Raw genomic sequence first — 24,079 nt, forward strand, 5'->3', positions numbered from 1 at the left:
ACATGATTTCTGATTCCCAAGCAAATGTAAACTAGAACTCATCAAATGTTTTGAGCTCATTCACTGAGGGCTTATCTATTGCAGACTACATTAAATTCAACCCCACGAGAAAAGAGACAAAGCATGACAACAAAGTGATTTCTAACAGCAGGAAGGACAGAAACCTGAATCTAAGCTACTTACTTATACTAGTAACTAAATAGTAAGTAGGTAATGTGGTTGGTAAAACCTTGAAAGACCCACATAATTCTTAATTAGTTTAAAAACTAGCTTTCAGTGTCTTTGCTGGTGCCTGGTGGGAATTCCAAAAATAAAAGAGATGTTACCTTTACTCAAAGTCCATTGATAATACACAAGGCATTAAATAATAAAAGTTCTTCAAAAGAAGTCTTCTTTAATGGCCATACTAAAACACAACCATATCACAATAGGTGTAAAATTATTCAAAGCAATGTAAGTGACTTTTTTAATGTTACTATGTGAATAATTTGCTGAGAAATTTAAGTAGTTTAAAATCTGATGAAGTTCCACACGTTGATTAATTCAAGAAGGTCTCTGAACGTTTTAATATGTTGTTTTGCTAATTGGTCCCTTTAAGCAGAATTTAGCATTAGTTCCTGACTTCCCACTTTAACTAGCTGAAATAAGCCATATCCTAGATAACTCGTGTATATTAAGTGCTTTCAGAAAAGATACTGTGTAACACCTTGGGTCCTCCTAGAGTTTTTCCTTAGTTCTTTTTACAAATCAGATTCCTCTTATTTGCAAAAGCATCTCAGGCAAGTCTTTCTAAACACTGTCCATGCAATACTAATATTCTGTTGAATTTACTTTATTTTCTTCTTACAGCATCTGAGTTACATGATTTTTTAAAAATCTATCTATTCATCTATCATTATCTAATCTATCATCTTCTATGTGTGTAGATTTTGTCTACTCATATTTATTTCATCTTACCAAATTCCTATGATAATGACAGAACTTCTAAAGAACTTGCCTTATTTCTTGAGGCTCCCTTATTGATTGTCCTAGGGGGCATCAGTAATCACCCAGAGATGCGCCTGAGGACTTTAAATACCTGCTAGAGATTAAAGAAGGAATGGAGTGGGTTAGTAATGAGGAGAATATTGTTGAGAAACCCACCAGCAGTATGAATAAGTCAGAATAAGTGGAGAAGAGATACAAAAAAAAAATCATCTTGTTAGTTAGTTTTTCCCAGAATCATATTCAGTCTCATGATTTTCCAGGGAATCAAATTGATCAAAGGCTTGTAAATCACAGAGGCTTTGTTATTCCTACCATTGATCTAATGAGAAAATACTTTTTAAATAATGCATTTTAGCTGGTATTGTCAAAATTATTCTATATTTTATTGCTATGCAAATAAAGATAAAATTACAAAGCTGAAGTTTTGTACAAACTGCACAAAATTTCTTCCTCATGGCCACAAGGAGTCCTGTATTTTCATTTGCATCTGGCCTGGCATTTAGGAAGCATATAATACACTCCTAGGAAAGGGCAAAACAATTTACCCTAAGGTTATGTTTTCATAAGCAAAGTAATTTTAGATAATTACACAGTTCAAGCAGAGTGGGTTTAAAGTTATATCACACAGATTATATAATAGAGTGATGCTTTAGCAGCGCACTGCCAAGGACTGTGGACTTTTTTTTCAAGTGTTAGCTCTTATTCTAATTACATGTGTGAACGTGAACTAGCCAAATTGTCACTTGGCCTCCACTTCCTCATCTATAAAATGAAGCACTTGGCCTAAATTTTGCCAGTGTTTCTTTCTTCTAATACTTATGTTTACCTCAGTTCTCATTTTGTCTCATAGCCTTCAAATTTCTGAACTTTTTATTCCATTTGAAAGTGTTTTACAGGATGCTAAGATGTTTACGAAATTTACTCTTTTTTGAAATATAGTTTAAAGATATTATCCTTCAATAAAATTTCCAATTAAAAAGTTAGAAAATAATTTACATATCCATTGAAACTGATCCATTCAAAGGACAGAATGGAGGCAATATTCTTGTGATAGAATACAGCTTTGAGGACTAAACATGAACTGACTTTTAAGTGGTTGAAATGAGAAAGCAATTTTTAAACAGGGCTAATCTATACATTTGGTGCTTCTGTTGTGAGAAGTAAATGCTTATTCTAATGCATTTAAGCAAGCAGTATTAATGATTAATGACATTTTTGATCCTGTAACTAGACCTACAAATTCCTGAATAATTAATAAGGTACTCAATACTGCACAGGATATCCATCTGCTAAGAATTTTTTTTGTGTGTGCAAGCTATTAATATTGAAAGCCTTACACAAAAGCATGAGGAAGAGACTTTGGGGTTGAAGTAATAATATCTATTAAATATACAAATTTTTAATTTCTTATTTTAATGTTCTTTTTTAATGCTAAATGTTTAATGCTTAATACAAAATGCTTATAAAGTGGTCATAAAAGAGGTAATAGCACAAAGACAATGATTTTTTTCTCAGTTTGTCTTCTCCTATGACAATAATGAATAGCTGTTGAGGAAGTACTAAATTGTAGCTATTGTGCTGGATTTTAAGAATAATATGAAAAATCTTAATTCTTCATATTACTTAATGTCTGTTATATTGAGAGAAAATTATTCAATGGACTATTTTTTAAGGCATCACTTGTATGCTCATTGGAGACACAACATTTTTAAGACCTACATGAGAAGAAAAAAAATGTTAGTCCAGAAGTCATCACCACATCATCCTAAATGTCTAAAAGATAATCTCATTCTTCATAGTTCATCTCATATTATAACTTTCAGGTTGATTTCTTTATTAAAAAAATAAATTTATTTATACTGTATAGCACAGGGAAATATATACAAGATCTTGTGGTAGCTCACAGAGAAAAAAAATGTGACAATGAATATATGTATGTTCATGTATAACTGAAAAACTGTGCTCTACACTGGAATTTGACACAACATTGTAAAATGACTATAACTCAATAAAAAATGTTAAATAAAATAAAATAATTTAGAAATAAAAAAAACGTATGTTGGTCATAGAATTCTGGAGACAGATTTGAATGAAATCTTTAAGAACATTTAGTTCAATTTTCTTATTTTACAAATAAGGAAGTTGAAGCTCAGACATCTTAGAATACTCAAGAATTCCCTCTAGGTCTACGGTATTCCATTCTGTCTCTCTTATGTGAAACTGTCATTTTGAATATATTCATGTGATGAAGCCGGTCTGTAGTCTAAGTAGCCTAGACTGCGGAGAAATGTACCACTCCCTGTCACCATGGAAATGTACTGCAGTCCTTTACATGGTGGAGAAGCGGAGGGCAGGTAAATATTATAAGGCACTGTTGAGTTCAGCTATAAATTATTCTCATTTTATTCTTTAAGGAAAACCTGATAGAGAAGTTATGATAGCAATACACAAACTAGTGACAAAAATATTTTGAGAACTAACAATGTAATTATTTGCAATTTTGACAGTATTGTCAATATAGTCCAGGTAGCTCATATGTATATAAAATTACATTCATAAAGCCTGTCTGTTTCATTAATCTAATAATATGACACACTAACACACATCCATGCAATATAGATGGATATGCATACAGCTGTGTAGTGACAATACTATAAACACTTACTCCTCTAGGAATCAGAGACCTTTGAAGTTAAGCTGTAGGGCATTTATAGTGTCATGATTTTTAAGTACAGGTGCTTTTGATAGCTCAAGCTTATCAATGAAAATAGAATTTTGAGGACCTTATAATCTATTTTCATTTTAAAAATGTATGAATCAGTCACTAGGAATATGATGGTAAACAAGATAAACACAGTCTGTTTTTTAAACATGAAGAATTTAAAATTATTACAACATAATATAATACATTTTGATATGGAGAAACAGTGTGTAACAGTAGAAAATAAATCAAGTATAAATGAAATTAATATACATGAAATTGTGTTTTTAAATCATTTTATTGGGTTATAATTTACATATATTAAAATGGACCCATTTTTAACATAGAGTTTGATGAGTTTCGACAAACATCCGTCAATGTAACTACCATCGCAAGTGCTATGTTTCTATCATCAAAATTTTCTTCAAGCCCTTACTCAGATCAACTTCCCCCAGGCCTCCCCAGAGGTAACCATGGTTCATATTTGTCGCTTTTTTATATTGCATTTAATGTTACTTTTTTATATTTATGAATTTTGCATACAGAATACTCTCACTGATTACAACTCTAAGTTTTTTGTAATCAGACATATATGGTTGTTTCCTAAACAACTGTTTTGCATTTATCTTAAGAATTTTGTCGATTTTGTACATAACTAGGTTTCTCCTCTCATGTTCAGTGATGAATGTCAAAATTCTGGCGCACTCTTGGCAAAGACATAGAATTTATGGTGTCTATTTTTATCATAACCTCCTTTCTAGCTCCATTTTGTGTCTTTAACTTTGTTGAATTTGTCTATTATATATATAAGTTACATAGTTCTCTAGTATACATGTCAGTATAAGCTTACTCAATTAATCAATTAAATCAGTTATGCTAAATATTTAAATTATTTTCAAATTCATGTAAACTTCTAATCATTTAGGAATTAATTCAGAGGGCCACCTCAAAGTACTGTCTTTACCTCAAATTTCGTTTTTTTTTTTAAATTAAATGTCCTTTTATATCTTGGCAGGGAACAATCTCATTTAGAACTGTGACCAGCAGGCTAGGAAGTATTACGAATAAAGTGAATTTGATATGTGCTGGATACATATAACCCTTTGTTGTTAGTGTTTATGTGAATCACACTTGTAGAAGCAAAGTCCAAATCCTACCAGCTGTTACAGCAACTCAGTCTTAGCACATTACTCTAATTAAAGTAAGCTTATTATCAGTGCTTCCATTTTCCTAAAAAGAGAAAGTCAGAAGATATAAAATCAGTGAACTTTCTGAGATTAATTAGGAGGAAAAGAAGCCTCTAAACATTTCCAACATAATAAAATTCTTTGATCTATAACAATACTATGTACATCCCCAAACATACATTTCAAATGAAAGCTTTAAGGCATAAAAATTATGCTTATAACAGAAATTATTGCTGAAGCTATCCAGCTGCCTTTTCATTCATAATAAATTGCTAAGTTATACCATATACATATGGCACTTTATTTAGCCAAATATTATTATATTATAAAAATTGCGACTCCTTTTCCTTGTTAAGAATAAAAATACTAATAATTTTTTTGCCATGAGGAAACAAATTCTCAATATCCAAAATGTAAATACTTTATACATGTAGCTTAATCACCTAAAAACAGGAATAATGTGGCTGAGACATTTATGTTAGATCCTACTTCAGAGTGAAGGTTTTGCTTTATAACATGAATATGAGTCTATGTATTTAGATAAAATGCACGAAAGACCACAAAACTAAGTTGATGTTGTGTATTATTAATGATAATTATTGTTTTGGCCTAAATTCTCATATTTCTAAACATATTAAGTAAAAACTTCTAAAATTCAAATAGACTTGTATTTAAAGGCAAAAACAAGACTATTTTATATTTCCTGAAAATTGTTTCTGACCCTGTAAGTGGGAAAACGTTTTCTAAGCCTAAATTAAATAAATCAAAGAAATTCTCTCTAACACAGGTTGGTTTAGCCCAGAGTTATGATTTTTAACCAGCCATGCCCACCAGGAGTACTTGCCAGGGAGTTAAATTCAGGACAGGCTCCTCATCACTCTCAAGCACCCCGGATCCATCATCACCCTCAAATGCTGGAAACTTGCCAGAAGGAAATTCATGGAGGAATTCAGGAGTGTGGCTGGTTTGGCCAAAGTGGACATGGGGAGATGTACGGCTCACACAGACCTGAGCCCTACAATACTGAGCTGTAGTCAGAGACTTGAAGGTCTCCATGCTTTCAGGATACGTGTACAGGGTCCCAGCAGCCATGGTGATTTCCCAGAGGAAAGGGCCATTGATTCTTCTTTAAAACCTTCAGCATTTATCCCTTCATCTTCATTCCAGTCATCAGTACTGCTTCATTCCCTTGTTGTCTCTTCACAGTGTCATTGTAAATGATTTCTAATTGATCCATCTTCAGCCCTGTCTCATGTATTGCCAGAATGTTCTGTCTAAAATGCATCTCTGATTATAGCACAGACCTACTCAAAACATGTCTAAGTTTCCAAATAACCCATGGAATAAAATTTATAACCATGTCTATTGATACACAAGATCTGCATTTTCTGGCCCTTATCTATCACTGCAAATGATTGCCAACGGATTTCCTACCTTTACCTTCTCTCCACCAGACAACTATTCATGGTTTTCCAAATGTATAATAGAGTTTTCTGTCTCTGTGCATTGGCATATGTCTCTCATTCTGGAAACTCTTTCACTTAATGACCTGGGAAATGGTTACTCAACTCTAACTCAAGTATATTGGTTATATAAAAATGTCTCTGATTTCCTATTTTTTGTTGTTTATTACCTCCTTGTATTCCCATTATATGTTTTACATGATCTTATCATTCGTACTCCTTACAGTGTTCTGAAATAGTTACTTTGTATGAGATGAGTCAAGCATTCCAAGCCTTTTTTTTTTTAACTGTTAACTATTAAAGGAAAGTATAAACAGCCATATTTTAAACACTTGACTCCCCACTCCCTAAGCCACAGAAAATCAGACTGTGGATGAACACCAAATCCTGGGTTAACCATTCAGTAGACTGAACAGAAAACATAGATTAAACTAGGTGATTATATTTTATCTTTCAGAAATTTGACCTAGAAAATGTAGGGATGGTAAGATAGTTTTTAGCAGGCAATAAAGCTAGAAAGATCCATTGAAGGAAACCCTCAGGTAGTTTATAACAGATAAGGGAGAGTCAGTTCCATAAACATTCATGTCATGCCGAAGTTATAAGGAAGAAAAAGTTCTAAACATGGAAAATCGAATATCTATGCATAGTGGAGAGAAGACAAAGTGAGCTGGTAGCAAAAGGGGAAGATAACAGAAATCTGCAGGGTCATGAGACATATTACACCAGAACACATAATCATCAATGACTCTGCATGATCTTCTACAGCTAATGTTCTCAGTACTGCCTTAGATCCCTGAAGAAACTGAGGTTTCTAAATTTTCTCATTCATCTGCAATATTTTGACTTTTATTTGCATATGGTCTAATTATGCAATTTTTCCCCTTAGGTTAAACAGTTACTCTCAAAATAAATTATCCATTGCTAGAAGTAGGTTCTCTTGGTAGAAGTGATTCTCTTCCTTTTAACCACTGGAACATCTATTCCCACCATCATGTGAATTTCACCCAGGCTGGAACACTCTCATCTTTCTGGTTATATCTCTGGTACATAGTAAGTACTTTCCCTTCCTCCAGTACTAGATACTATTAACATGCCCCAGTCTGCCCCTCAAATCCTGTTACTTACTCTGCAAATCGTCAATTCAATACAACCAAAAGAATTACAGTTTCTAATCTCTTATAGTAATTACCATGAAAAGGGGAAAGGGCAGCTGGACAAACTGAATTCTATCTGAAAAAGATTAGAAGAGCAAACTTCCTGACTCATATATGAATAAGCTTTTCCAGATGCATTAGATCCCACAGTGACCACAATGGGGAACACTGAAGACAGTAAAAGCAGCTGGTATTTGGACCCAGAGAACAGAAGTCTAGACCATCTACTGAGATGAGCACTGCCACAAGACCCACTGGCAAAACCTTCCCATTTTCCCAAAATGGGCCCCTTCGGGGCTTCCAGCTGGCCCTGAAATTCTGAATTATGACTTGTTCAGGGGACCACTATTTCTTGTATTCAAAGTTTCAACCTTACATACACTCATGTTTCCCAGTCTCTTCTCAGTTCTGGAAACTTCTCATTTTAGATTCTCACAGAAAATCTTATGTAATGGAAGAAACCACCCATCATCCTAAGATCTTATTCTCTTAGCACTTTAAGTCATCCTCTACATCACCCTCCACCCAAAAGCAAAGCTGCCTTTCATAACTTGAAGATGATTTATTCCTTTATGGGTGATAAACCTGTCTTTAAAGTACTTATTTTTCCTAGAGTCCTTCTTAGAGCCGGAAAAAACCCCATAAAACATATGCAAAATCAAAATTTTGGCAGAATGTGCTAAAACGGTAATGAACAAATGAATCAATGAATGATGTTTGCACTAGAAACAAGTGGCTGAGATCATGGCCTTATATATATACACACACATATATATATAATTTTTATATATTTATATTTTATATTAATTAGTTAATTAATATAAATTAATTAATTTATATATATATATATATACACACACACACACATTTTTTAATGGAGGTACTGGGGATTGAACCCAGGACCTTGTGCATGCTAAGCAAGCACTCTACCACTGAGCTATTTCCCTCCCCACTAATTTAACTTTTTTAAATAGTACAGTTAACAGGCTAAAACTAAATTACTTGGTGATCACGGCAGAAGCAATTGTAGGCACATTAATATTCCTAGAGCACACAGGCCACGATTATTAAACTCAGCACTTAAGTGCTCCGGTTTCACTCTTTCTCTTTCTACATTGAGAAAACGGCTCTTAGTAGTTATTAGGCAGCATTTACATACCTAACAAGTCAAGAAAATCTTCATGCATTGTCTCACATCCACAAAAAAAAATCAATTTTTCTGGATCAGTAAGTTGAGACATTTAAAAAAGTTTAAATGTAGCATAGTTATAAATAATGCATTTTAAATGTATAGCATTTTTTAAGAGGAGGAATAGATTGATAGTATACAAAGAACACTTTTAGAATTCAATTTTTTATTAGATTAAAAATGACTAGTTCCTCTTACTCTAAGTTGTTCCATGGTCTTTCAAATAAAATAATTTGACGTGATAATGTGAATGGAGAAGAAAAAGATCCCCTGAGAAAAGCAGAGAATGACAGGAGAGTTGTTTTTGCCATTTATCAAGGTATAATTCCCAGTGTATAATTTTTAAAGAATCATAAAAACCTAAATATATTTATGCTATCTTTTGATTATACAAGGAGTATAAACTAAACCCTGGTTTATTTACATGTAGTTGGTCAGAAATACTTGTGGCCCAGAACTGGCAAATGGCATCTGAGGTGGGGGCCAGTCTTGTGGGACTGGGCCCTTTGACTTGTAGGGTCTGATGCTAATTCCAGGTAGATAGTGTCAGAATTGAATTGAATTAGTGGGTGCCCAGTTAGTGTCAGAGAGTTGAAGAAGTGATGCTGGAAGAGCACCATGTCTTTGTTGCTAGGAGGGAAACAAATAACCCCTTAATTGGTGTCAGAATTAGTGTGAGAAAAACAGTCAGAGTGAATATGTTTAATTCAGTCTTTGAAGAGAATGTGTTTTCTGCAGTTCTCTGGACACCTCAGGCAATGAATGCAGTTGCTAGGCAAAAAGATCAATGGGAAGAAGAAGGCCACAGAATACACACCTAGATTCAGCAACTTTCGTTGTTACGGGAAAATGTCTAGGTATTACCAGATATTCACAAGAGGGTAAAATATTTCAATAAAATGTAAAACAAAGAAATTTTATATAGCCATCTTTAGAGATCAATGAGACGAAGACATGCCCTGAATTTAAAACAAATGAACATTTAGTAATGGCTGTTTTACCTCTTTCCCACTTCTGCTGCTCTAATTCATTGCATTCCTATTGAAGTTGATAACATTTTTGGACCAACTTTAGAATTACCTTGATATGTAGATTTTCAAATTTTAACTGAGTGCATTCTCCAACTTTTCTGGTATTGGGTTGCACCCTGCAGGCTTGCAAGCTCTACACCTGCCCATCCTCAGGACTGAAGAAAGAGCCCAGAGTCAGAGACAGAGACATCGGTGGTTTAATGGATAACGGGATCCTGCATGTCTGAAGTAAGGTCCTGGAGTGACACCCCAGCATGCACAGTAGACAGTGGGCAGGACATGATGGCAGTCTTCTGGCAATGCTCCTAGAGGGAGGGGGACGTTACTAGTTATAGGGGGAATTGACATCAAGTTGGCTCATTAGTTTCCAAGGGAACCAACAGAGAGTCATATCGCTCTTTGCTTCTTGGCAAGTTATTATAGTGGAAATGTTCTGATCTTTAAATCAGAATAATTTCTAGCTAGGGCTGTGGCAAGTATGTAGGAAGGTCAGTCATGTGAGTGAGGTGTAAGTGAAGTAGGCATTGGTCAAGGAGGGATATACAGAGCACAAGAGAACAGCCATGTTGAGTGACCTGACCATACATTTGACATAGAACATATTAGGGTAGACAAGGCTCTACGCCTGTAACCAAGAAAGACAGGTGGGGCTTTCCTGGGACATGTCCCTCCAACCACGTCTTCTGCCTGTCTCTTGTCTGTGGAAAAGTTGTAGTCTCCCAGGCCTCCCCTGAGTCACAAAAGCTTGGGTCAGGAATTAAGTTTAAAAGGATGTGAACATGTAGTGACAAAAATAGCAGTTGGGCCAGAAGAACTGATAAGAATTTAACAGTAAGTCAGCCATATGGCAGTCCAGAATTTTTAGTTCCTCCCTGAAGGACATGGATAACAGTGTCTGATACATATTCCTGAGTTTTTTACACATGCTAAAACCCCCACCAAATGGAAGACATTGACTACTTGATAACTATGAGTATGTAGACTTCAGATCTACTGGAGACTGAGAGTTGATAATGTTAACTCCTGTGAAATCACCCTGTTACCCCACAATCAACCAGTCAGAGAACTGCATATGAGCTAATCACACACCCTGTGACTCCTCTCCCTCTCCTTGCCTTAAAAATGCTCCCCTGAAACCATCATAGAGCATGAGCTGCCCTGTTCTCCTTGCATGACCCTGCAATAAACGTTTCTCTGCTCCAAACTCTGGTGTTTCAACTTGTTTGGCCTTGTTGAACTTGAATTCAGCAATACACCCATTACCTAGAATGCATCCTAGGATTTAGAGAATAATCTTCCTATCCAGAATAACTATAAGGTCCTGGATAGTGTATTTAGTGTATTTTCTTGGGAGAATATTTTTGTAATTCTAAAGAAGAAAGGGAAACCTAGCATTAGTTCTAATTTATAAGAGAATTTTGCCTACTTTGGTCACTGCTGTATTCTCAAAGACTATGAAATTGCCAGTAACATTAAGTATCAAACAAAATCGCAAAGTGCTTGTTGAGTGAATTAACAAACAAGCATAAATAAATTTGAAGCTAAGGAGAAAAGATACAGGATCTAGAAAACCTTCTCTATGTTACAGATGATGAAACTGTCCTAGAAAGGTGACCCTCTCAAAACCTTAAATCTGGCGAAGGGTAGAATTAAACTCGGAAACCCAATTGCCAAGGACAGTATTAAATTCCATGACATCAATATTGCAACCGTACTTCTAACTAAATTTCCCTAGTAACTATTATTTGATTGGAGAATGAAATTGTCATTCCTGTAGGTCAAAAATAGTAAAATATTAGCAATTTCATATAGTTAAGCATATACGCATTTATAAAGATAGGTAGATAGACAAATATAGATGACTTATAGATAGATTTATCTAGATATAATATATACAAAGGTATATGTCTGGAAATATCTATGTAAATAGATATATCTCTTTGTAGCTATATATACTTATACATACATATACACATACATATATAAGCACACATATATGTATTTCATAGAAATGCACACCCCATCTGAGTTATGAAAGTTTAGAGAACAAATGAAAAGCACATTACTTTCTTTACAATTCCTGCACCATCTTTTCTAATTAATAAAAAATGTAAGTATTCTTGAGAACCTTCAAGTTGCTCCCCTTCTGTTTCTTGGCAGTTAGGTAAGGATCATGGAAGTCCATTGAACTTAAGGAGAATTTTCTGGCAAATAACTATGATGAATTTCAAAGGCCATAAACAATATGAATTTTTGAAGGATATGGACTTTATTAGAAATGAAATAGATATACTGGATGATGTTGACAAAATGGAAATTGGAGATTTCCCAAGGAATCTTTAAAATTAATAAGAACATATATAAATTCTGTAACAAAACTGAGGCCTAGAGGCTGGATAAATACATGATTTACAAAAGTCTTTGTCAAGACTTTTAATCTATGATTTCAAGAAGAATGGGAAAGTCTAAGCAAATTTATATGCAAGCTTTTCAGAACAGAGAATATCCAAATGTCACGATATTAAATAACCTGGCACAAATGCCATACCTGTAATAAACATACTTTTTGACCTATTACCTAAGTTTGCATATATTAATCCAGAAGCTCAAAACTTCCACAGATTACTAATCATTGATTTGAAATATATTCACTTGTAAGTGGTAATTCCTTCAGGGTAGCAGACTGCATTGTTTTTAACTTAATTTTCTATAATCACTACATTACCTTACAGGAGTGCTATGAACTATTACTAATTAATGATTATAACATTTAAAAAGTTTGATGTGCTGCGCTAATGCTGAGTACCATGATAATAATGTCAGATGTGTAGTACACCAATGAACTCTTACAAAAGATAAACAAATTCAATAAACATAATTACCTAGTTGCCAGAACCATTATTTGTCGAAAATTGAAATTGTTCATGTTCATATTTTTCCCAATGAAAGACAATATTAAATTAATTACTTATTCCAATTTTATACTAGGAATCATACACTAGGAAACATTTCATAAATTGGGCTATGAGAAAACAAAACACCAAAATGTAATTTTTGCATTCAAAGCTTAAAATCTTTCCAGGAGAAAGGTTATGTATTTAATTTCACAACCAAGGATTTACTTAATTCAAAGAATATCTACATTACTGATTATAACAGAATCAAAATTGCTATGTTTTCAGTTCTGAGACCACCTTAAAATTTCCTAAAATAATTACATATCTAGAATATAAGAGTTGACTTTAAAATCACATGATCTATTGATTATTCAATTACAGTTAAGTACATGGACCATGTTCATATTCTCTGGATAATAAGCAGAACATATATTGTGATTCATAGCTAGCAGGATATTAGTATAGGCAGAAAAAAATATGCTCCCTAATGTCAGGACAAAGAATGTTTGCTATATTTGAGCCTGTATTTCCTTCTTCCTAACACTTCTCATGTTTTTGTTTGGGTATTCACAGGTCTACCATAGAGTTCCTATGCTTCAGAAATGAACTCACCAGCAGATGGAGGTGAGGAGGTGGATGTTAAGTGTTGAGAGTAAGAGCAGTTTGGTTGAAAGTTCTGTTAAACCAACTAACAAATTCCACTCCCTTAGTCAAAGGGGTCAGTTCAACTGTGAGGGAATTGCAGTACTACCTTTTGAACAGCTTGATTATAAGAGAAGTATTTATTTCTACCTATGGGAAAAATGAAGAATCTGTTATTCCTTATTGTCTTCAATCATGAGGAAATCAGCCCAAGGACAAAGGAAGAGGACCAAAATGAAGACATCATAAAGAAACAGATAACTCTCTCATCAAAGTAGGTCTCAAGTCTTCCTTACCTCTACATAACTAAGCTGCATGAGCCAAAACATCTCCTCTGTTGTTTGAGATGGATTTCATATTGGGTATATTGTATGCATTTCCCTAATTTGGAAGGCAAATATTGTGATTTCCTCTTGTCATCTTAGCTGGACACCTGTCCTACAATGGTATGAATTGCACAATGGTAGGAACAGTACAATTTCATTTGTTTTACAATGGTATGAATTCATGATTATGTACCAAAGTCCCTAGCATTATATATACATGTGCCCATTATATATAATATACATGCATGTGTATGTGTGCACACACATACATATATATTTCAAGTACCATGAATGTTTTGGTTGTGAAAAATTCATAGTATTTTTCTCTAATAAGTTTTTCTTTGCTGATTGATTCTAAATAACCCACAAGTTTCCTTTGTTTGTTTGCCTGTTACTATTATACACAGCTTCTAAGACAGTTTCCTTTATAGCTCTTTTGATATAGACCTCTCCAGTCCAGGGACTCACTCCTGCTCCTGATCTCCTTCATCAATTTTCTTCCTTTTCCTTTCCATGGTGCTTTTTCTTTTTAGTCTATCCTACTGCTTCTGAGACACTGACGTAACAAGATTTCATGGGGTAGTTTGAAAATTCACAGCCTTGTAAAACCTTTATACTTCTCCCTGGGTCTCCGGAGTTCATCCCTACCACTGAAGTGTACACACTTTAGAAATAATAAAGTTTTGAGAGAGAGAAAGAGAGAGAAAGAATACATAAATAAATTAATAGACGATTGAGAATACATATTATAAATCTATACCAATATGCCTATATTATCATTATGTTATTTTACTGTGTCCCAAATAATGATTCTATCCTGGTACCCACTAGTGTTAACACCCCACTACTTAAGTGTAGAGTGAATAGTGGCTTGTTTCCAAAGAGTACATTTTGGAAAGAGAAAACATAAAAAAGAATAACTCCATAGAAAAGGAATCGGGCAAATACTACTTCAGCCTGGTGGTCATGATCAATACCAAGAATGATAAGTCATGTTGATTTACGTGTCTTTGATATGATGTGATAAGAACAGAATCTATCTCTGCAGTCTTCCAACCAAAAACTCATGACCCCTGTCCAATCAAAAGGAATACATCAGAGAAATCCCAGTGGCAGGATGTTCTACAAAATACCTGAGCAGTCCTCCTCAGAACTGTCAAAGTCATTAAAAACAAAGGAAGTTTATGGCCAAAAGGAACCTAAGAAGATATAATGACTAATCACAATGTGTCATCCTGGATGGGATTCTGGACTAGATGAAATACATTAGGTAAAAACTAAGAAACTCCAGGGGGAAAAAGTTTCAGTTTTAGCTAATAACAATTTACCAGGACCAGTTTATTAATTGTGACAATATATTTAATGTAAGATGCGACTATATGGGAAACAAAGTGTGGTGATTTACACACTTTTCTGTAAATCAAAAAATATTCTAAAATAAAAAGTTTGTTTGAAAAAACTACATCTGCGACCCCTGACCTGACATAGCTTCTGACCCACTTCTAAGACCTAAATTAAAAGGAGGCAAAGTGACAACACTTGGCCATTATTTCCATGTCCACACTGTTGGGCTCTTACATCATTTAGGTAGAAAAAAAGTCCCCTAAAATAAAAGAGAACAAGGGAAAAGAAGCCCTGCTCCCAGGCTTTGGATCAGGTTCTCAACTTTGTGGGCTTAGCAAGAGCAGGGGAGGCATGCCAGTGTGAGGGGCCCCAGTGTGAGAAATTCTGAGAACAGAAGCCAAGGCCCAGTCATCACTTGCTCAAGCCCATATCTTTTTACAATCCCTTCATTTCTTTTCCTACATCTTCTATCCACTAAATAATCATCAGTGTCCTTCATCTGAATCATAACGTTTTCTCCTGTGGGTAGAAGGGAGAAAAGACTAACACAATATTTATTGCATGCCACTAAAACAATAATTAAATTTTAAATAGAATCAACGTTAAAAATGAGAGAAGTTTTAAGAGTCAGTAGAGTGTGTTTATCAGTTTAGGACATGTCAGTTACTTACACATAATCTTTAGCAATAGCTCTTATTTTTAACTTTATGGAAAAATTTCAGAGAATGTCATGTAGGACATATTTGCTCTTGTTTATAACTTTATTGCCCTCATGTTGACATTTATGCAAAAATGACCATATTATGCTAATTTGCATTTGGAAGGTATATCTTGTGCCAATACAACAAGTGTTTTGTTGTATTACTTAATAAAAACTAATATCTCTTGTTAATGATTTTTTTCTTTCTTGTTAATCCATATTCATCTTCATTTAACTTTTATCTTGTCTAATTACTGTTCAATGCCAAGTCTTTAAATATGAACTTTTACGTATTTAGTTTTCTGCTACTACCACAAATTACTACAAACTTAGAGGCTTAAAATAACATACATTTATTCCCTCATAGTTTGTGTGGGTCGGAAATCCAGGCATGGTTTAGCTGGATCCTCTGTTTAGGATCTGACAAGGCTACACTCCAGGCGTTTGGCAAGCTGTGCTCTCATATGGTGGTCTGAATGGGGACGATCTCACTTCTGGATTGTTCCACATCACCATCAGATGTTGGTAGAATGTATTTTCTTGGGGCTGTCAGGCTGAGGGCCTGGCTTCTGGATGACTATGGGCTGGAGGATGTCCTCAAGTTGGAGAGGCTGCCCAAAGATTCCTCCCACGAGAACTTTCCTAACACAGCTACTTTCCTCATCAAACCAGCAAGGAAAGTCTGTAGCGCAAGTCAGCCTCCAAGATGGATTCTTACACAGGGGATGTCTTCCCTGGAGGGACAAACCATCACCTTTTCCACCTGCTTTTGGTTAAAAACAAACCACAAGTCCCTGCTGCATTCCAGGGAAGGAGATTGCGCATGAATACTGTAAAGACAGGGAAAATGGTGAGCCGCTCTAAAGTCTCTCCATCACAATGACAGAGTTGACACACATAGTTCAGAATTTTGACTTTGTAACACTTTTCAAAATATGCCAGGAGAGACATATTCATTTTCACACGAGTTGTCAATATAGTTGCAACTGTAGTATGAATATAATAATAGCAAAATTCAGAACATGTTTTTTAGAGAGGTGTCATTTATGAAAAAGAGTTGACTTTAGTTACTTCTTTGCATATGATTACTAATCACAAAGTACCTATTTGGAAGGTTACCCATGGAAATAATATAATATCAGCAGTTTTCTACGGGAAAGTCAACTGAGTAAAGTTTTGTTTTATTTTATTTATATATTTGAGCCATAGTAATGACTACCTATCCATCAATCTAATTAAACATTTTAGAAGTCCATATATAGCATTACAAACAGCCACAAAATCTAAGTGATATCACAAAATGTTAAAGCTGAGAACCATCCTTGCTCTTCCTGTAATTACCAGAGATGATGTATCTAATAGGGAGTTCTAGCTAAAGAGCTAGTAAAAGCAGGCATTAAGAAGATAACAGCTATTAAACATTCTGACAGTTAAAACTATTTTAAATTTTCACTTTCTTTTGTGTTGGTCCATGAAAGAGCAGAAGAAAAGGAAAGTGCAAAACACATACAAAGCACCCAAGGGATGTTAGCAAGAGAAATTTACCAGCAGACAGCAGCGACAATGTAATGATCTCCAAAGCAACGGCACAAAATTTCAACATCATTTTAAGCATATTAATATCTGTTACTTTAAGACAGCCCTGTTAGCATTTAATGATTTTGATTCCTGGACACCAAAGTAGGATTTGAGCTCTATGATGAACAGAAAAGCCAATCCTGTTCACTTCCACTTTCCATCATTGAAACAAACAGCGTAGAACTGAAAAAGAAAGGCACAGAAAGAACAGTGTTTATGAGCTTACAATTTTTAAGGCAAGTGCCTTTAAGAGTCTTCAGAATGAAGTCACTGAGCAATATTAAAACCATATTTTGAAAACCTTTTAAATGAGCTTTTTGCAACGGTCTCATAAGTGCTCTCTTCTGAACTCAACCATTTCTGTTTTGTTTCTGCCCATGAGTTTGAATGTTGCCCTAGAGGCTAAGGGATATCAGTTATAAGCACTGATAACCGCAGTCAGACTGCGGCCAGAGTAGATAGAGATGTACACATCTATCCTTCTCCATTTGAACAGTCTGCTAAATTCTGCATGCAGCTGTTGGCTCTGAATGGTTTTTAACTCTTCTGTAATACATATTCTGAAAATATTTAGTATATATTATTTTTTCACCCTATCTACTGTCCTTGTTTCTATTCTCTCATTTGGATTGCAATTTAGATATAATGGATCTGATGATTCCATCAAATCTCTGTAAGGTGAGTGTCACCAACAAGATTATGGTCCAAAGACATCTTTGTCTATTCTTTGATTATACAAATAACATATAATGAAGCAGCACAAGGGAGCAAACAACATCAGTTTAATTTTTGAAAAAGGCTATTGGCTAGGGTTCTTCTATGGCCAGTGTTCAATCAGTAGTTTTGAAATAAAGTGGGAGTACTGAGAATAAAGGCAGAAGATAGAATGTAGACCTAGGGTAGAGAATCAACTTCTCTGAAAGCTTCAGCTTGGAAAAAAACGATAAGAAAATGGAATGATGGAATGATACAGGCAATGTTTCTGCCTCTTCCCTTCACTGTTTGGGAGGCTTAGTCACTTTCCACTGATGTCTCTCCACCCTCCTGTTCCCTCTTAACTATTTCAGAGGATTAGACTTAGCTGTTGTAAATCAGCACACCCAGCAGACTCATTTTTTAACAGAAAACTAAAATTGGGCAATTTTCCCACTCATGTCCACCCACGAGTGTGAAGGGAATGTATCAGCAAAGTAATCATGTGTAAATTTCCCCTTGCTGTAAATGAACATCTTCTAGAAATGTGTTGCCAAAGGCAGTTCAGTTCTGCTCTGTAAAGGAAGCCCATCCTACTCATGAATCCAGATGTCTGTTCTTGCTCCCATCAGAATGCAGACTTTTACCACCGAAAAAGCTTGGAGCCACAGCCACATTCAGCAAATGAAAACAGCGAGAGTTTTTCTACTAAGAAACCAACTACACAGTCCAGATTCATTCACATTATATGGTTCTGGCGTCTGCCATCTGTAGCACACAGGCAAATTCCCCTAATTACTGACATTGCTCTAGGAAGGCCTGTGTTCTGTCTGTGTGTTTTGCACTTTCCTTTTCATCAGCTCCCTCGTGGACCAAAAGCAACAATTCTGCCAGGTGAGCTTAACAGATACCGTTTTCTGACCCAGTCAGTCAAAGGCCTGTTACTTTGTTTTGAGCTGGAAATACTTCTTGTTGTATTGTATACCAATTGAGCCACCGGCTTGCAGCACATGTGCCAGCTTACAATCCTTATCAAAATTAGAAAATGTATTCACAGTACACCTATGGCCCATCAACCGAAGGCATACAGTGCCCACCAAAAATCAAGTCCATGAAAACAATGAAAAATAAGAAACGTGATGGGGTCAGGTAAAGAAAAATAAAGGCAAACAGCTCTCAGTCTTAGTGAGCACACAGAAGCCAAAATCAACAGCTACATCCAAGGTCAAGGCCAGCCAGCATGATGAAGGAAGCAAAGGAGGTGAACTCAGAAGATACTAAAACCTTTCTGTACAGTATGGTCATTTCTGACAACTTTCTGTGAACATTCCAGTCACTGCTCCTATATTCCTGTCTCTTTTTTAGAGGTGCTAACAGCTTAGGCCACTGTTTCCATCACCTAGACTATTTTCCACTATCTACTTCCCCAAATTACCCCAACTCTTTGACTTGCATGTATCTTTATTACTGGCATCTTCTTCTTGGACTTCAGAATTCATCGATTTCCTTCACTTCTGCATTACCGTTGCACTTATGATCTTTATCTTACACAGCTAAACTTTACTCAGTCATTCCACAAACATTTATAAAGTTTCCATCATGTCCCAGTTGTCCTTGACTCATATTTGCTTTTTCCTTGCTACTGGGATATAAGAACCTCAAAGATAAGATACTGGTGATAGAAATTTGTTTTAAATATCCCCTATATCCTTTAGCATAGCATAGGATACAGAATAAGAATTTAGTAGGAACTTTTTAATTAAAAAAAAGATAAGATGGAATTATAAGCAGATAAAAATGAGATAGGTATTACAATTAAACCAAATACGCAGTAAGAATATTTGTTTTGTATATTGGAAATCTATATTTAAAAACGGCCATAAATTTCTTGGTGGAATTACAAGTTAGGTTCTGAACTAGGGCCATAGTGTTTGGTATACTAAGGTAGGGGGCAGCATTAGAGTCAGAGGAGGACTGTCAGACTCATAATTGATTGGACACAAGAGATAAATTAGAAGAAACTTTTATAGAATGACTTCTAGGTTTAGGGATGGATGGTGGAACAAATATTGGTATCATGAATCAAGATTTTATTTTTGTCATGCTCTGTCTTTCAAATGCACAGATAACACTTGCTTTCAGCGTCACTGGCTATGTTTTATTCCCTGTCAACCTCACTATCCAAGATGGATAAACTTCATTCAGCATTTATTTAGCAATTATTTATTGGGTGAATGATAGGAGAAGAACCTAAACAGGCACAAAGATGCATAAGACCTGGCTGGGAATTTAGTCAGACAGAGAGTATTTAAACCAAGGAAACTGAAACACTGTACATATTCAAAGTGCTGTGGAAACACATCTAAGGCTTCACAAACAGAGCGGTGATATTTGAATTGATCTTTGAAGAATAAGCAGCGTTGAATTGAGTAGTGGACATTCCAGCTAAAGGAAGCTGCATCTGCAAGCTTCTAGAGTCCAGAAAGCATGTTACATTTAGAAAAATTCCCAGGTTCCAGTCTTCCCTGACTCTTCCTCCTTCTGTAAGCAAAGGGACAATGCCCAGTTATGTCATAAGATGTGGTGTGCTTTGTATGGGAAATGGATATAAGAAATACTGAATTAAGAAAGAAATTAATTCAAGGTATCAAGCCTCCAAAGATCAAAAAGATAAGCCGTAATTTGAACTTGAGTTTTGGCTTTATTTCTCCATTTTACACTGTGTGTGTAAATAATATTACAATAATGACATAGACTTTTCACTTTTCCAATGTCCTTTGAGAAGCTGCTACCAAATCAGGTCAGAGCACTTTGATGAAGATCATTTAAAGTTTTTAGCTGTTTTACATAAGTTTCCCTCAAAACTATGAATTTAGAAGGACAATGAAGAAATTGATGTACACACAAAACAAGATCTCTATCTTACTGATATATTGCACTATATTTTTAAGGTTTCTTTAAGCATAAAAAGTATGTCCTAAGACTGAATTTTATCTTCTTGCTAGATTTCTATTTAACATTCACGTGAAATGAAGGTAAAGAAGTGATTATGTTAAACTTGAGCTATAAGACCTTGAATTCTGCAAACTGTGAGAAGTCTTAAGATAAAAGAGATGGGTAATCACATTGTCTTAACTGTTTCCACAGGGTGCAGAGTTCCTTCTATCCATGAGGAAGTTGTAATGGCCTAATCTTTGTACCTGAGTGTTGAATTGCATGATAACCAAAGGTAAATTGAGAGAGAATTGGGAAAATTGGACATTAAACAATCCAAGATGTTACTCTCTTTATTCTTGAAAAACTCGCCAAAGGGTAGAATGTATAGGAAAATTTCATAAGCTTTGTGATTTCCTTTTCTTTTAACTTTCTCCATGACAGCTCTCTACTGTCCTTGCAACAGGACTTTCAAAATGAGTTAGTGTGATCAAATGAAACTCCACAGAGGCAGAAAGAAGAAAGCAGAAGACCAGCTTCCTACTTCACAGCCTCCACCGGATTCTTTACTTGTTATCCACCTCTGTTTCCATGCCCTACCAGCTGAGCAGGTAGGGGAAGGGTTGTACCCCAAGGGTCATTGATCCCACTTAGCACAATGTGAAAATGTCTCTCTAACCTGCTACTGCAAGAATGGGTTATCTGGTAACAATCCCTGCTCAGGCATCACTTGTGCAACTAGAATCAATACAGCTGTCAGAAGCAATTGAGGGGCTGCTTCCTACACACACTCCCTGTGTTCATATGGGTGGCTGTGTCCACTTGGGTTCCTTTGTTTCTATTTTAAAAGCACTTGAACAGGATCCTTTCAAAAAGGAGTTTAGTGAGAGTCACCAAAAGAGTTCCTAGAAAGTTAACTCTGTATTCTCTATGTTGATAATTTCAGAATGCACGGTAATCATGATTTTTATTTAACAATCATTTCCATATCAGTGAGGCTCTGAGTCTTTCGTGGTTAGGGGAAATATTTCAGTACTGACACTGGCTGGCTGTTTGGTGATGTCCTTCTCTCTTGTCTTCTCCAGTTACCTTCTGATAAAGTGGAAGGACTTTTAAAATTGGGCTGCCGGCAGGCCTTTGACACCTTCTCCATTCACTTAAACCCAAAATGTGCCTGCTAACAACCAAGAATTCTTCCCAGTTCAGGTAACTGAAGATGGCCATGTTTTCTGTGAGTTTTTTTTTCTTCGACTGATTGAGAAATGTCCCTCTCCCACCCTTTGGGTTTGCATGTTTCCCTGTGCTGTGCTGTACTGTGCACCAAAGTTACAGTCTAGTGGTCTCTTATTGCATCATCCTTCTAAGCTTGCTGAGCAACCAGGTTACAGTCTGTGGTCTGATGTCCTAATTAATCTCTCTCTCTGCTGATCCCAGAGTCTCAATGATCCGTCTGCTTTCTGCCCTGAGCACATTATGAATAGATAGATACTTGTCCTGCTGTCGTCATTTTGAGTGTGAATTAGAATAATGGCTGTATTTTTTTTTTCTTACCATTTCCTATATGGCAGATACTGTGATAAGTACTTAATAACACACATTATCTAATGTGTTCCTCAAAAATAAAAATGTACAAAGGAGATACCAATATTAGTCTCTTTTAGAGATGAGAAAACAAGATTAGAGAAAATGTTTATATTAAATACAGTTATAATACAGTTACTAATAAATGACTCAAGACTGTCTGATGCCAGATTCTACACTCTTGTCCATTAATCACAACAGTATGAGAAATAATTCCCAAGCAGGGTTAGACTAGGAAAATATGTTAGATAGTTAGATATGTTCAGGCACTGTTCAGACAGGTGGAGGAAAGGGAGGATGGTCCAGAAGATGGCGCTATGCCTGCCTCCAGCATAAAGGGACTTCACTTCCTTCCTCTAAATGAGTGCCAGCAAGGAACTGGTTAGAGTCTGACAGCCAAAACTGTGTGCTAGCAGAAAGGACTTAACCAGACATGACCCAAAGCTCATTGTAATATAATTAGCATTGTGGTTTAAGCACCCCACCGTGGGCTTTTCTGTGTACATCATGGGTAAGCACATGTGCAAAAGGGACAAACATGACTAAGCACTCTAGGGACAAGAGCCATCAGTCAATCAAGAGATCACTTCTAAGTGAAGGTACAAGAGAAGGGTGGACAAAAAACTACCACTTTTCCTCCCTTGGATCAGCCCGCCTCCTGTTCTTGGAGGTGTACTTTTCCTTTTCAAAATAAATCTTTTAAAATCTTTTGCTACACAACACATTGTCTCCCAACTGTAAACTTATCTTTCAGCTATGACAGGAACTGGGGTCTTTACCTTTTGGGGTAACAAATATATCACGTTCTTGACAATGTTCTGATCTCTTTTGAACTTGCCCTCCTATTACATATCTAAAGAAATAAGAGTCTGTTTAATAAGCAATAATGTGGCTCTTGGACAAATTATTAATATTGACAAGGAGGTCAAGATTGTATTTTAGCATTTTAAAATATTTTACTTCTTCCTTCCCTTCTCATCAGTGGGCTCATACTACATTTATAGATCATTTTTCAACAACGACAGCAGCAAAAAAAAGAAATACCCTAATTTTGCTCTTTGAAATTGAAATTGTAGAGGCATATAACCAACACTCCCTCTAGAGTTTGGACTGTGTCAAAGAGAGACAAATGTGTTCCACAAATGGAGCTTCAGGCACCAACTTTCTTATGGACAGAGTTACTGCACAATTTGGCTGAGTTAATCAGAATTAGGCTGAGTCTTCCATTCAGTCTCATGTGACACTCCCTGTGAATTCAAGCCTCAAAGCAGTGATTTTTCACTGGATGGGATCCCCCTCCTTGGAGATACTTGGCACTATCTGGAGAAAGATTTTGGTCATTGCAAGTAAGGGAATGACACTGGTTATCTAGTGGATGTAAGCCAGGGATTCTGCTAAACATCCTACAATGCACAAGACAATCAACACAACAAGGAATTACCTGTCTAAAATGTTAGTGATGCTGTGATTGACAAACCCTGAGCAAAGCTTATGGAAGGGACCTGCATAGAGTAGAACACATTTTTCTCTGGAGGAAGGCACAGCCGTAAGGGAAGGAAGCATGATGATACCGCCTACATTCACCTAGTTCCTGCTTAAAAATTTATCCATTAGATAATTTATTCATCTTGTCCTGGTAAGGAATAAGGGAAAGAGATAAGAGAGCCAA

The sequence above is a fragment of the Camelus bactrianus genome, chromosome 14 (genome assembly GCF_048773025.1).
Source record: "Camelus bactrianus isolate YW-2024 breed Bactrian camel chromosome 14, ASM4877302v1, whole genome shotgun sequence".
Lineage (NCBI taxonomy): Eukaryota > Metazoa > Chordata > Mammalia > Artiodactyla > Camelidae > Camelus > Camelus bactrianus.